Here is a 14,615-nt window from a genome sequence, read left to right on the forward strand (position 1 = left end):
ATAAGGTGTTCAGAATAAAAAAGAAAACCCCAAATAATCCCTGCTCTCAAGGGAATTATACTTCACTGGGGATGCTAAGAGTACTGAGGAATAGAAGAGTATTAGTAACTGAGGGTGGAGTTCTTTCATTTAAGAAGTGGCATGTGAATTGTGTTTCAAGGAACAGAAAAATCCTGAAAGGAAGAGAGAAGTTATGCATCCTAGGGATTGGAGATGGCTTGGTCAAATGTACAGAGGTAGGAAATGGCATGTTGAATTTGAATTCCAGTTAGTAGTCTAGTTTAGATGAAAAATAGAAACTATAAATACCTTATACCTCTTACCTTATTGGATAGGCTAATAGGACAAACGGAGAAAATGATAAACGTTGGAAGAGAAATTGAGACAATGATACACTATTGGAGAAGTTGTAAAATGATTCACCAACTAGGTAGAACAATTTGGAACTATGCCCCAAGGGCTATAAAACCATACCTATCTACCTTTTGGCCTAGAGGTGCTACTGCTAGGTCTATATTCCAGAAGAGATGAAATACAGGAAGAAAAGAACTCAAGATTTTGGAAGTGAATGTTGAAATTTGCTTTTGCATGTTAACTGGGGTGAAGAGGATAAAATAAAAAAATAAAATTTTTTTTTAATAAAGGATAAAAGTAAAATAAAGACCACATAGAGGGGCAGTATGAGATAAAACTAGGAAGGCAGAAATGTTCAGCAGGCAGCCAGGTATATTGGAATGGAGTTTAGGACAAAGAAAAGGGTTGAGCATTTTGTCTCCCCACATTGAAATATAAACTTGCTGAGAGCAGTCACAGTTTCATTTATGTCTTTGTATTCCCAGCACCTAGCACAGTCCCTGATACAATGCTTAATACATGCTTATTCATGTAGAGATTTTGGAAATCATCTATGTAGAGAAGATAATTGAACCTATGAGAGTTTATTAGAACATTAAAAGAAATGGGACAAAGAAAGGAGTCCTCTCCTTTTAGTCCCATAAGGATGTTGAGATTCCCAAACTTAGGGGACAGGAGATGCATTGTGTGTGTGAGAAAAGAAGGCTGAAGAGAAATGGTCAAACAAATGGAAAAATAATCATGAGTCACATCACAGACACAATGAGAAGATGATCAAAAGGGGAGAGGTCAAATGCTACAGTAAGATCATTTTTATTGTGACTTACATCATAAGAAAAGACAGATTCAGAAATCAAGAGATTGTTGGTAATTTGAGAGATTGCTTTAAGTAAAGTAGAGGGGTTATAAGTCAGATTGCAAGCGACTGAGAAGAGAAGTAGGGAAGTAAAAGCAGCAAGTTTATATTTTTTTCAAGGAGTTTGGCAGTGAAAGGAGGGAAGAAATGTTGGTTGATAGCTTGAGGAGATGGCAGGGTTTTGGTTTGTTTTGCTTAGTTTTATGGACAAAGAATACTCAAGCATGTATGTGAGTTGAGAAGGAGGAGTCATTTGATAAAGAAACATTGAAAACAAGAAGGAAAGGCACAGATGAAGGATCAAAATCCAAAGGAGATCAAAGGGTATGTGAATTCAACATGTAACTAGAGGGCTTTAACTTTGGCAAGGAGAAATGCTATACTTTTCTTAGAGTCTAAAACAAATAAGTGAGGTCAGGTGAAGTTCAAAGGTTGCAAGAGATGAAGAAGGGAAGATTATGGGATGCACAATTAATGGCTGTGTTTCTCTCATTAAAAAAGAGAATGAGGTGATCTGATGAGACAAAGGCAGAGATAGAACTGGCATAGGAGGCTTTAAGGGAGAGGAGAAGCTTCAGAACAAATTATTGGGGACCATGTTAAGATCAGTCAGAAGAGAACTAAAGAATTGTTGTGCAATAGTGAGGGACAAGTTAAGATTAGATAATGCACATTTTTGGACCTAGTTATAATGATTTTATAGTATGACTTATAGCACAGTTTAGCAGCTTGGGAGCAGTAGAAGAGAAGGCAGATGGTGGGAGTGATCTAAGATTGAAGATTGACAGGGCATGAATAGCGGATGGACAGGGGTAAGGGTGGAAGCAGTGCTTTATTGAACTAGTTAACTATCAAGGGAGTTGACTGTCAAGGGAAGAAAGTGAGACAAGAATAAAGATGATGAATTGAGAGAACAAGGGAAGAAGGAAAGATTGGAAGTCAGTGAGGACAAAGACTAGCTTTAGGAGCAATGGGGGTGGGGGAGAGAGAGAGAGAGAGAGAGAGAGAGAGAGAGAGAGAGAGAGAGAGAGAGAGAGAGAGAGAGATGGAAAACTAAGGGATTGTAACCACAAATTAAGACTTTGAAGTCTGATATCATAGAGATATGACAGTTTGTTGGATCCTACTGAGATTTAAGGTTCTATCTCTCCATGGATGGCTAATGAAGAGAAAAAAATGGAGGTCCTATGAGTTGAGGTGATGTATGAATTAGGGGACCAAGTAATTGAAGAGGTAACCATTCATGCAATCAGTCAACAATCATTTTTCAAACCCATGCTATATGAACACTAAGATTTTTCTAAGATGAGAGCAGGAGATGAAGATGAATGTGAGCCAGATATTGAACATCTTGAGAAAGAAGGGACAGTGAACTGGAAGTGGTAGAAAGCAACAATAAGCATTTGGAGAGAGTAGATAGATGGAGTGATTCTCAAAGGAAGATAGGATATTGAGTGATGATAGTATAAGGTGGATCTGGAGCAGTGGATAACAAGAAATATGCTGATTCCTTCTAACCCTGTGTGCGAATGTTTGTGTTTGTATGTATGTGGAGGAGGGGAGAGAAGAGATGATGAACATCACTAGTAGTAGTGAAGATGATGAAGAGATGATATGTCATCTGGAGAAAATCAGGTTTCCACAAATGCAAGAAGATGGAAAAACTGCAAGAGGAAAATATTGTATGGAGGGAAATGGGTTAATTTTAAAGTGGAATTTCTGAAGGTTATAATGACTATACATAGGCCAGAACAAGGATGATCAGGACTGAAGTGGTATAGAGAAGAGAATATAGGCAGCAAAGCCTATGATGATTCTGAATCATGAGGAATGGAGCAACAGGGAGCAGGAGCTTCCAACCAGAACAGCCAGGTGAATATTGTACAAACACATTTATGTTTAACATGTTTCCAGTTTAGTCATTTTTCAGTATGCAGAATTAGGATTAAGGGAAAAGAAAGAAAACTATGACTTAAGAAAGAAAAGCATAAAGGACAAGGAAAAACACAAAAGGAAAAACATAAAAAACATAAAGGAAGAGAGGAAGTATCCATAGATCAACATGTTTAGTTGATTGGAGAATTATACTGGAAAGTCAGTGGTTTTGGAGAATGGAAAGGTCACTTGGTGATGGTGACCACTAGTCTTGGATAGCTTATGACAAAGACAGTTCCTTCACCCTCTGTTTCCCTCTATCTCAGTCTTTATGAAGGGGCAATTCTGGGACTGGAAAGGCTGACAACAGGCTAGAAGATCTGTGGAGCAATATTTCCATTCTTTATTCTGGTAAGAAGTAGCATGGTGTAGTGAATAAACAGCCAATCCAGAAATCATGAGGACTGGGGTTTAAGTTCTACTTCTGTCACAAATTGGTTGTGTCTCCTTGTATAATTCATTTGTCTTTAAGTGTTCTAGGAAAATCTCTATGATAGTAAGTTGCAGAGAAGGTATTATTGATAGAAGATGCTTCCTCACCTGAGAGCTTCCTATATCAATGCAATCAGAGGTTCCATCCCTATGAAATCCCCATGAGAGACTAGGCTAGGGCCAAGATTGGTGCGATAGTCTGATCAAAGTCACTACCATCTAGGTCATGGGTAAGGTAAGACTAAGTGTTCACTTTTTAGGATTGTTGAGTATCACCCTATGATAATTCCACCTTGCTCAGTCCAAGGGTTTAGTTTCTTGGGCATTTAGGGAGAGTATTGTTTGGTGCCAAGAATATTCAACTAGAATTAAAATGACCTAGAATTTAAATTATGTTTCTTCAGCATTGGGGAGGCTGGTTTCCCTTCTATAAGTGGAGAGGGGTGGTAATCCTCTTTCAAGTCTTGATGAGTTCTCACATTCAATGTCAATGCCCAAAATCTCTCTTATCTCTGAGATTTTGGGTCTTTGTTTTTGTTTTTCTCTAAGGGTCCTCCCTGCCCAGCATACTATGCTCTGAGGTCCAAGATTATATTTGAAGGTTCATTCTGGCCTAGACATTCTGTGTTTTAACAGCACTTAAACCTGAACCTCTGAGGCTCTTGGTGGATTGTAAACTTGCTATAAACTCAGAGTATATTCTAGGATTCCTTCCAAGGTTCTGGGAAGAGCTGCAATAGGCAAGGTTAAAGTACTCCACAGGGGGTTCATGGAAGGGTATCTTGGAGGGAGTGACTATGGATTAGAGAGTCCTAGTCAAGAGTGTGAACTCACCTTGGGTCCAGGATACCAGACTATTCGTTTCCTCAAAAAGTTGAGAATGTAATGGATTGCACTTTGTTATAGACCCAACGGCTGCAAATCATTTTGGAAATTAGTTTTCTATGGAAAAATCAATATACTAATTAACTTGGTGGCCTCACTAACGAGTTTAAGCACAATAAGGCCTCTGGAAAATATTGGGGCATTTTGCAACTGCCTTAAATTCCACCTTGGGAAACAGGCTGACTGATCTTGAAGTGAGACTAAGTGGGGGAGGGAGAAAATATAGTTCCCTTGTAGAGGTTACAAATGAGCAAAGGAATATTGGATCCCTTTTCAAAGACCATGAAAGGAGTTTTCTGTATATTAGTAGATAAAGACTTGAGCTATTCTGTCTCTGTGCTGACTCCAGTCAGGGAGAATACTAGAGTCTTAGATAATAGAATTCCAGAGATAGAAGTTACCTTAGATCATAGAATATAGAATATAAGACGTGGAAGGGACTTTAGAATAAAGAATGCCAGAGCCCAAAGAACCTTTAGAGATTTTCTAATACAGCTGCTTCATTTGACAGATGTAACAACTGAGTTCCAGAGAGGGATGTGGAGATATCATACACATCATAATGTTGATGGCACAGACTGGATTTGAAACAGTCTCTCTACTCCCAGACCTGGGATTGTTCCTTTCTACTATGTAAGAGCCTGTTTTTTATTTATCTCAGTGTCCCTAGCTACAAGATGGGCAGAGACCCTAATGCTTTCTCCTGTCTTTGTTAACAGAGGTTTTAGATACTTACAAAATCAGAGAAACACAGACCTTGAAGGGGCCTTAGAGACCATCTGGTCCAACCCCCCTCATTTTAGAGATGAAGAGAGACAAGTGGTGATTAATGGATTGATGTCAACTTGGAGGGAGGTTTCAAGTGGCAGCTGCAGGGATACAGGCCTCTGTCTTTAGTTCTCCTTTGCGTGACATTTTTATCAATGATTTGGATGAGAGCATAAATGGCTAGCTTATTATGTTTGTGGATGACACAGAGCTGAGGGGGAAAAGAATATTTGGGTGACAGAAGCATTAACCAAGATGATTCTGAAAGATTAGAAAGCTGGACTGGACCTGATAAGAGAGAATGTAGTAGGGATAAATGTAAAGTCCTGTACTTTGGTTCAAATAATAAACTGCACTTACATAGGATTAAAGAGACATAGACCATATGAAAACCATGTTTTTTGAGGGGATCTAAACCTAATATAAACCAAAAGTATGATGTGGCAGTGAACAAAACAAATTCCACTGATAGAATCCTAAAAGGATGGAATTTACCATCCTATCAATTTTGGTCTGCCTTGACCAGAGAACTCATCTGGATTTCTGCATCCATTTCTGGCATCACATTAGAGGAGTTTATTACCTTTGCTTCTGTGATATTGCTCTGTCTCTCTGTCTCTCTGTCTCAGTCTTTGTCTCTGTCTGTCTGACTGTCTGTCTCTCTGTCTGTCTCCTCTGCTCTTTCTTGTAAATCTCATCTATTCCCATGGATTCAAATATCACCTTTATACAAATAATTTCCCATATTGACACATCCAATACTAATTTCCTGAACTCCAGTGATATATCATCAACTCCTGCATATCACCTCCTGGATGGCTCATAGAAATCTCAAACTGAACTTACTTGATATGGAATTATGTTCCCCACCTCTCCACCACCAACTTGCCCTTCCTCCAAACTTACCTACTTTCTGCTGATGACATTTCCAACTTTCCCATCATCTGAATTCATAACCCCACAGCCATTCTTGTCTTGTAGTTCCCTCACTTCCAATAGCCAATCAGTTAAGTCTTATTGAATCATTTGACTCTGGGTCTCAGTGACTATATGTATAAAATGGGAGAAATAGACCAGATAGTCTCTAATGTTCCTTCCATTTCTAAATGTATGATTCCATGGTCCTATAATCCTATCTCCACTACAACTTTCACATCTGTCCTTTCCTCTCTACTATATGACCACTACCCTAATTCAAGCCCTCATCCCATCTCACCTGCACTATTGCAATGACTTATTTGTTCTCCCTAGTTCCAATTCTTTTCCCTTCCAATCTATCCTTGATATACCTGTCACCATTTTCCTAAGGCACAGGTCTGACCATGCTACCATTCCCATGATCAGTATCTCTCTGCGGGTCTTCATTTTCCATTTAATATAAGAGACTCCCTTAGCCTAGGATATAATATGGCCCCCATCTACTTCTTAAGATTTTATGATGAAGTTTTATTGATACAACCATCATGTCTTGATATGTTCCCCTTTAACCCTTTATTGCACAGTCCCATGTAACTAAGAAAAACAATTAAGGGAGACCAACCAAGCCAGCATTGTCACCAGACCCTAATGGCTACCAGGCCTCTCCTTTTGACCTACACCTGAATCTTTCTGTATGACTTGTCTTCCCTCTTTAGAATATGAGCTCCTTGAGAGAGGATATTATTTCATTTTTCTATCTCTGTCTTTCATGTTTAGCAAAATTCTTGGCACATATTAAGTACTAAATAAATGCTTTTTCATTCATTCATTCATTCATTCAATTATTCATTCATTTGTTCACTCCCTCATTCACCCATCCATCCATTCATTCTTTTTAATTCCCATTTTATAGTTATTTTGTATGGTTTTCTCCTGGTCCTGCATACTTTAGTCTGCATCATTTCACGAAAGTTTTCCCAAAACCCTGCACTTTAGTCTGCATCAGTTAATGTAAGTCTTTCCAAACCTCTGCCTCAGTTTCCTAATCTATAAAATGAGAATATTAATAGCTACCACCTCCAAGTATTCAAATGAGATAATATTTGTAGAGTAATCTGCAAACCTTAGGGTATCATATAAAGGTTTGCTATTATTATCTAAAAGGCTGCCATATGTAAGAGGAGTTAAACTGTTTCTGTTTGGTCCCAGAGGGCAGAACTGGTAGCAAATGATGGAAGTTATATGGAACTAGTTTTCTGCTGAATTGAAGGAAGGACTTCATTGAAAATGAGATAATATTTGTAAAGCACTTATCATAGTGCTTGACACACACTTGCTCCCTTTATATGAGCATTTGTATAATGGATTGCTTTGGTAGGTCAGTCGTCAATCAGGCAGCAAGCATTTATTAACGACTACTGTATGTTAGGCACTGAAGTAAACTGCTCGTGATACAAAGAAAAGAAAAAGACACACCTGCCTTCAAGGGGCTTAGAATCACATGGGAGAGATAACATAAGAACAAATGTGTACAAAAAAGATTTTTGTAGGAGGCAGCTGGGGGTACAGTGTATAAAGTGCAATATATGCATATATATGCCATGCATAATATATATATAAATATAAGTGCTTTATATATACAAATATATTTACATATTCCATAATATATTTATATAAATATCTATAAATAAATATATAATATGTGACACATCATGTAAATGCTTCTTCTTTCTCTTCCTAAATTGAAGATAATCAATAGAGAAAAGATACTATCAATAAGGGAAATCAATAGGGAAAGACTTCTATGCTCTTCATCATGGAAGGTGTTCAGTCAAAGGTTATATGACTATTTGGGACCATTGGATAATTACAGTGGATAAAATGTCAGACCTGGAGTCTAGAAGACCAGAATTCAATTCTGGACTCAGACACTAGCTGCAAGTTATTTTACCCTGCTTACCTCATTTTCCTCCTCTGTAAATATAAGCTAGAGAATGAAATGATAAACTAATCTAGCATCTCTGCCAAGAAAACCCTAAATGGGATAACAAAGAATCAGACAAACTGAAATGATTAAACATATGATCATTTGTCATGGATGTTAAAGGGAAAATTCATGTTTCAAATACAGGTTAGACCAGATATCCACTGTAATGTTCCTTCTGTGGGGGAAAAAAATTACATTTCACAGTAGATAGTGCAGAGGTCCTCAGTTCAAATCCTAATTTTGACACTTATTATCTGTGTAGTGATGGGTGAGTTAATCTCTCTGAGCCTCAGTTTTCTCAGCTATAAAATGAGGATAATAATTCCTATAGTTCAGGGCTGTTGTGAAGGTCAAATGTAATGTGTTGAATGTGTAATGCTTTACAAAATAAGCACTATATTAATGCCAGTTAAGATTATAGATAACTCCAAAAGGGAAAAACATCTCTGCTCTGCCAACTTCATAAAACTATTTTGAGGATCAGATGAGATAATAGATGTAAAATGCTTCGTAATGTTAACATGCTATTTTTTAAAACCATTTTTAAAAATCAGAATGCTTGTGATATCTTTCCATCTTTGAGCCTGATGCTTCTATTCTTCAGAGCATCCCATCTATGCTTAGGTCCCCCCCCCCCCCCAAAGCATCATTCTTATATAGCTCATAGGTAAAAGCTTTGTTTTGTAGTCAGAAGCTGCATTAGAATCCTAGCTCTGGTGTTTACTAACTAGTGTGACTTGAGGTAAATCAATTCTTTTTTCTGGGTCTCTGTTTTCTGTTTTGTGAATAAGAGTATTGGAGAATATGATCTCTAAGGTTCTTCAGTTCTTAAAGTCTTTGTTTCTATGACCCTCCACACCAGGCACCCTGGAATGGTTAAGACTGTAGCTATGAAGCTTGAGGGTCAGTAGCAGAAAGATGGTGAGGGAATTGGGACATAATCGCTGTCCATGGTGCCAGAGCTCACAGGCTAGCTGGCATTCCAACTCCAGTGTGCAGATGGTAGGTATGGGTGGGGGAGCTGCACAGCTTTATTTCTCTAAGTTCCCTGGCACCTCTCTTGGCCATTCTATTTAACAAGTTCAGGAAAGGCAACAGAACTGTATATAATGTGTGGAACTGTGTGTAAGGTGTGAGAAGCAATCTTAGAATAGCACTAGCTCTTGAAAATAGCAAGGAAAGGGGAGAAGAGTTTAGAATCCCCCATATCCTGAAGATGTGACCTTCAGCCTCCAGGTCCATCACTAAGAAGTGAGTTTCACCTGAACCTTCCTACTCAGGGCTCTTGGGAGGAAAGGTGCCATGAAAACACTGAGGCTTCTAATGGTAGAACTGATTACACTGCAAAGAGTAGTCACAGGGCCATGATCTCATTCAAAATAATGGAATAGGATCATATGTTTAAAGCTGAAAGAAATGATAGAGTCCATCTAGTCTAAGTTATTAATTTTTTAGATGAAGAAATTGAGACCTAGGCAATTTAAGTGCTCAAGGTCACACAGTCAGTCAACAAAAGACAGGGCTGGGATTAGTATCAAGGTTCTCTGATGGCAAAGACCAATCCCTGCCCACTGCAACACACTGCATCCTGATGAAAGGGACTTTGATGATTTTCTAGTCCAAATCCCTAATGACAATAATACTAATTAATGATAATTTACTAATGATAAAACTGAGGCCCAGACAGGGGAAGAGACTTCCCTAACATCACACAGTGAGCTTCTTTTCTAAGGGAAAGGAGCAATCTTTCCACTGCACCATCATGCCTCAAACTAGTTCTTTGAGAAAGGTGGTAGCAATAGTAATTGTTATCCCCATTTTATAGGTGGACAAATTGAGGCTTGGAAAAATTAAGTAACATGCCCAAAATCACAGAGCTAGTTGCATACAGACAATGGTCATTTCTGGACACCCAACTAAAGAAACAAAAAAAAGACTGAAAAAATAGAGAAAACTATCTAACCAGGAAAGGAAAAAAAATCCAGCTGATCTCCCTATTCAGGTAACATTTATAGCTGTACTGTCTTCTGTATTTTCTTAACATCCTCTGTGCCTCCAAGGACCTCTTCTGATTCAGCATATTTCTGTCTCCCCTTTCCTTTTCTATTTTCCTTCTTAAATGAACTTCTCATAGCCCCCCCCCCCCATATCTCCTGAAAGCCTTTCTTGAGTTAGCCCTTTTCTCCTACCTTAGAAACTTGTATTTCCGTTTCTACCATGCTACAACAATAACATCATACATATATCCAGTATCTGCTGGAGTCCTCTGGTGCTGGGATTGGGAGAAATACAGTTTAGATTAGACATTGTTCTTGCCCTCATGGAGTTTACCAACAGAAACAATAGTCAAATATAGCTTTATGTGGGAAGTATGTCAGAGTGGTGAAAAAGTGTTCTTTGGAGTTAGAGGAAAGCTACTGATATCTTAGGGGATCAGGGAAGACTACTTAGAATAGTAGCAAATGAGTTGGACTTTAATGTAGTGCCTGAGTAGAGATTCATTAGATAAAGAGAGGAAAGAAATAATAATTATAATAACAATAGAAATGTGTATAGATGTAGAGTGGTGTAGCCAATAGAGCTGACCTTAGAACTGGGAGTCTGGGGTGGCTAGAGCACTGGCCCTGGATTCAGGAAGACCTGAGTTCAAATCCAGCCTCAGATACTTAATAATTATCTAGCTGTGTGACTTTGGGCAAGTCACTTAACCCCATTTGACTTACCAAAAAACACCAACCAACCAAACAAAAAAAATTGGGAAGATCTGAATCCTGCCTCTGATTCATACTGACTGTATGTCCCCAGGTAAATAACTCATCTTCTCAGTCTTCCCCCAAAACCCTCCCCAGCAAATTGCAGAGAATGTGTTGGCCTGCATTAGTAAACTGAGAGGTACCATACACAAAATGAAATTGCAAGTCCATTTTTTAGAAAAGGTCATTTAGACTCAGATCCAGGCTCATGTCTCTGACCTCTGCATTCTAGAAACTTCTGTAGTGCTTTGGAGGCTAACTCTGGGTCAACTGGGTCAACTCTACCTCCTGCTGCCACCTCCTGTCTCCTAGTTTGCAAGACTCTCCCAGATTATATCACCTTCTGTACTGAAGTTGAACTTTGAAGAGTCTATTAACCTGCCTTATTCAATAAATCACTCCCCTGCCACCTGTACCCTACCTGGTTTCATTCCTCAGTGATTAGTTTACTCTCACTCATTCATAATCTCATCTCAGTGATTCTGGACATCTGACTGCTGGCATTCCCAGTTATATCCCTTAGGCATTGGATTTCTCTGATTCTGTATCAGTCTATTTAATTTCCAACTGTACTTAGGTTTTCTAAATCCCAGTTATGTGTTGTCTTTCCCCATTAGAAGGTAAGTGCCTTGAGGGTAGAGACTATCTTTTCCAATTGCATCCTCAGTATTTTGCATTATGTATAATATATAGTAAATGCTTAATAAATTCTCTTATCCCTCTAACTCTGTCCCTCTATCATCTATTTTGTATTCATTTACATTCATCAATTTATCTGTCTATCTCTAATCATCTCCCTCTAATCATCTATTCAATTATATATCTACCTATCTACCTACCTATATATTTATTCATCCATCTACCCTATGGATTTTCTCTTTCTCTCTCTCTCTCTCTGTCTCTCTTTCTCTCCATCTGTCTGTCTGTCTCTGTCTCTGTGTCTCTGTCTCTATCTCTCTCTCATACACACACACAAATCTATCTAAAGTACAAACTATGATCTTCATCCCTAAATACCTACTCTCTCACCCTCATCCCTTAAATATTCCACTCCATATCACTTATTCCCTCTGTTCTCTCTGAAATGCCTGCTTCACAATGGGCAACCTTTTTCTTTCTTCATTCATCACTCATGGTTGTGGGGGAATAAGAAGACTCTTTGCTTCCTGTTATCACTTAACTTTTCTCTCTGTGTCTTTCTCTGTATTTCTGTTTTTATGTCTGTGTCTTTGTCTGGCTCTGGCTCTCTTCCTTTAAAGTTCAACTTACTCAAATTTATCACCCAACCCTGATCCTGATTATTAGCTATTAACCCTTCAGGACATTCTTCTGCCTTTCTCGAGGAGGTTGATTGTTTTTCCAATGAAATATTTTACATTTTCTTCCATTTTTTTTCATTCTTTTGATTTTATATGATTGTTTCTTGATGTCTCATAAAGTCATAAAGTCATTGTACAAAGGAATAGGAGTGGAGGTCATGGTGAGTATAAAATTTTAGGGAATTGTTTTCCTCTGAGCTTTTTTGTGGTGCTCAGCTTGTGCTGGACTGTGCTCCTCTCTCTCCCCACTGTCATTCTAAGTTGCACTAATTGTTTCATTTCATCTTTTTTTTTGTTTATTTTGCTGCCCTAGAATTTGTTCAGAGTCATCATTGAAAGTATTTAGAGGGATTTGGGGGAGAGCTCAGATGAATCCCTACCTTTATTCCACCATCTTGGCAAAACTGTGGTGTCTGGCCCTCATTTTAGAGGATGAAATATTTATGGGAACTGAAAAGATTGAGGAGCTCCTCCATTCCACTTCATCTATATAACAAGATGCTTATACCCTTGCTCTTGCTATCACCAACACAATTTCCACTTCTACTTTTATGAAGTCTGATATTCCTATATCTGATCACAAGCTTTTTTAATTCCATATTTCCCTCCTCTTTGTAGAGCCTTACTTTTATCCTCACCATGACCTCCACTCCTATTCCTCTTAGGTCTCCCAAACCATCACCTCTGCAATGACTACAGTCTCCTCTCCATCTCAACCCCATGGTGAATCAATTCAACCTACGTTCTACACTAGTAAACCTCATTTCTTTGTCTTTTGATGATCATGCCACCAACAAGAGGATTGGAATAAGCTTAGCAGTTTTATTGCCCAGACACGTACCGAGAGAGATTTGGACAATGCATCACCAAGGTGAAATGTAAAATGCCTGATTAGTAGTCCAACAAACTTCTTTTTGTTCTGATTAAGTTTAAGTATCAGCCTCCCAGAAGTTAGTAACATTAGTTATACTTTAAATTATTGAATCAGGTTTGAAGTTTATTTTTGTTAAATGAACCCTGGTGAATAGCCTATATTTAACATTCCTTTCACACATAAGGGGAAAAAATGTCCTGTTCTATACCTGATTCAAATTATATACTGAGTAGTTTTGTTTTAAGATAATCCTTCTCTTTTTTGGGGGATGTTTCACCATCCCCAAGGGTCCCAGGGAGGGGTCTTTAAGGAATCAAAGAGTTTGAAATAAAGCCCCTCCTCATTAAAGATCAGGCTTCACAGGTCTAAACCCCTTTGTATTTGCTTATCTGAGTCAAGAACAGGGAGGGGAAAGTGGCCCAGCTCTTGGTTCCCTAGGCTTAGAGCCTGGTTTGATTCAATCCTGCACATATGGAACATGTCAATGGATTTAGAATCAGAGGACCATGCTTGAGACTTGGCTCTGCAACTTGTGTGATGGAGGTGGTGTTATAGCTATTTTATTTCTCTGCATTTCAGTTTCCTTGTCTGTTTAACAAATAAAGTACATATAGAATAAATAAAAGGAAATTATAGCAACAGAGAGAATGAAACACTAAATGAATTAGTGAAAAACCATTTATTAAGTATCTATTATATAGCTATGCATGCTAAGAGTGGAGGACATAAGTACAGAAGCAAAGACCTTATGGAACTCACATTCTAATTGGGAAGTCCTCACAGGGAGGAGAGTCCCAAGCCTCCTTGTGAAAGCACCTTTCCTTTGAGATTACCTCACATTTATCTGAATACATAGATATAATGTGTGTATGTATATATATATATATATTATGTATATTTATACATATATTATAAACACATATATACACACATGTGAATCTCTGTACTTCTGTAAAATATGAAACTCATATTTTATATATATCACTGTATGTCTATAATCTCATGTCTTTATAAAATGGTGATATCAGACCATTAAGTCAAATAAACAAACATTTAATAAGTGCCTGGAACTTGGCCAGGCCTATACCAAGACCTGGGGATATAAACAAAAGCAAAAATATTTCCAGCCTTCAGGGAACTTACATTTTAGTGGGGAGGCAACATGTAAATAATGTCTATATACCTACCTACCTCTATCTAGCTATCTATCATCTATCTTTTCTATTTTATCTATCTATATACTTATATATCTATATCAATATTTACCTGATGTTAAAGAAGTCACTTTCTTTTTTTATATACACACAAGTACATATAAAATATTATATATACATATATCTATATTTATTATGTTTCTCTATAAATAAATATGCATATATCTATCTACTTGAACCTAAGGAAGGCACTATATACATGCATACAAATATAATTAATATATAAAATAGATCTACACATAAATCTATTTTTGTCTAGAAAATTATATATATATATATATATCTGAAATTAAGAGAGGCACTAATTTTCCTTATATACA

The sequence above is a fragment of the Macrotis lagotis genome, chromosome 1 (assembly GCF_037893015.1).
Source record: "Macrotis lagotis isolate mMagLag1 chromosome 1, bilby.v1.9.chrom.fasta, whole genome shotgun sequence".
In the NCBI taxonomy this organism is placed as follows: Eukaryota; Metazoa; Chordata; class Mammalia; order Peramelemorphia; family Peramelidae; genus Macrotis; species Macrotis lagotis.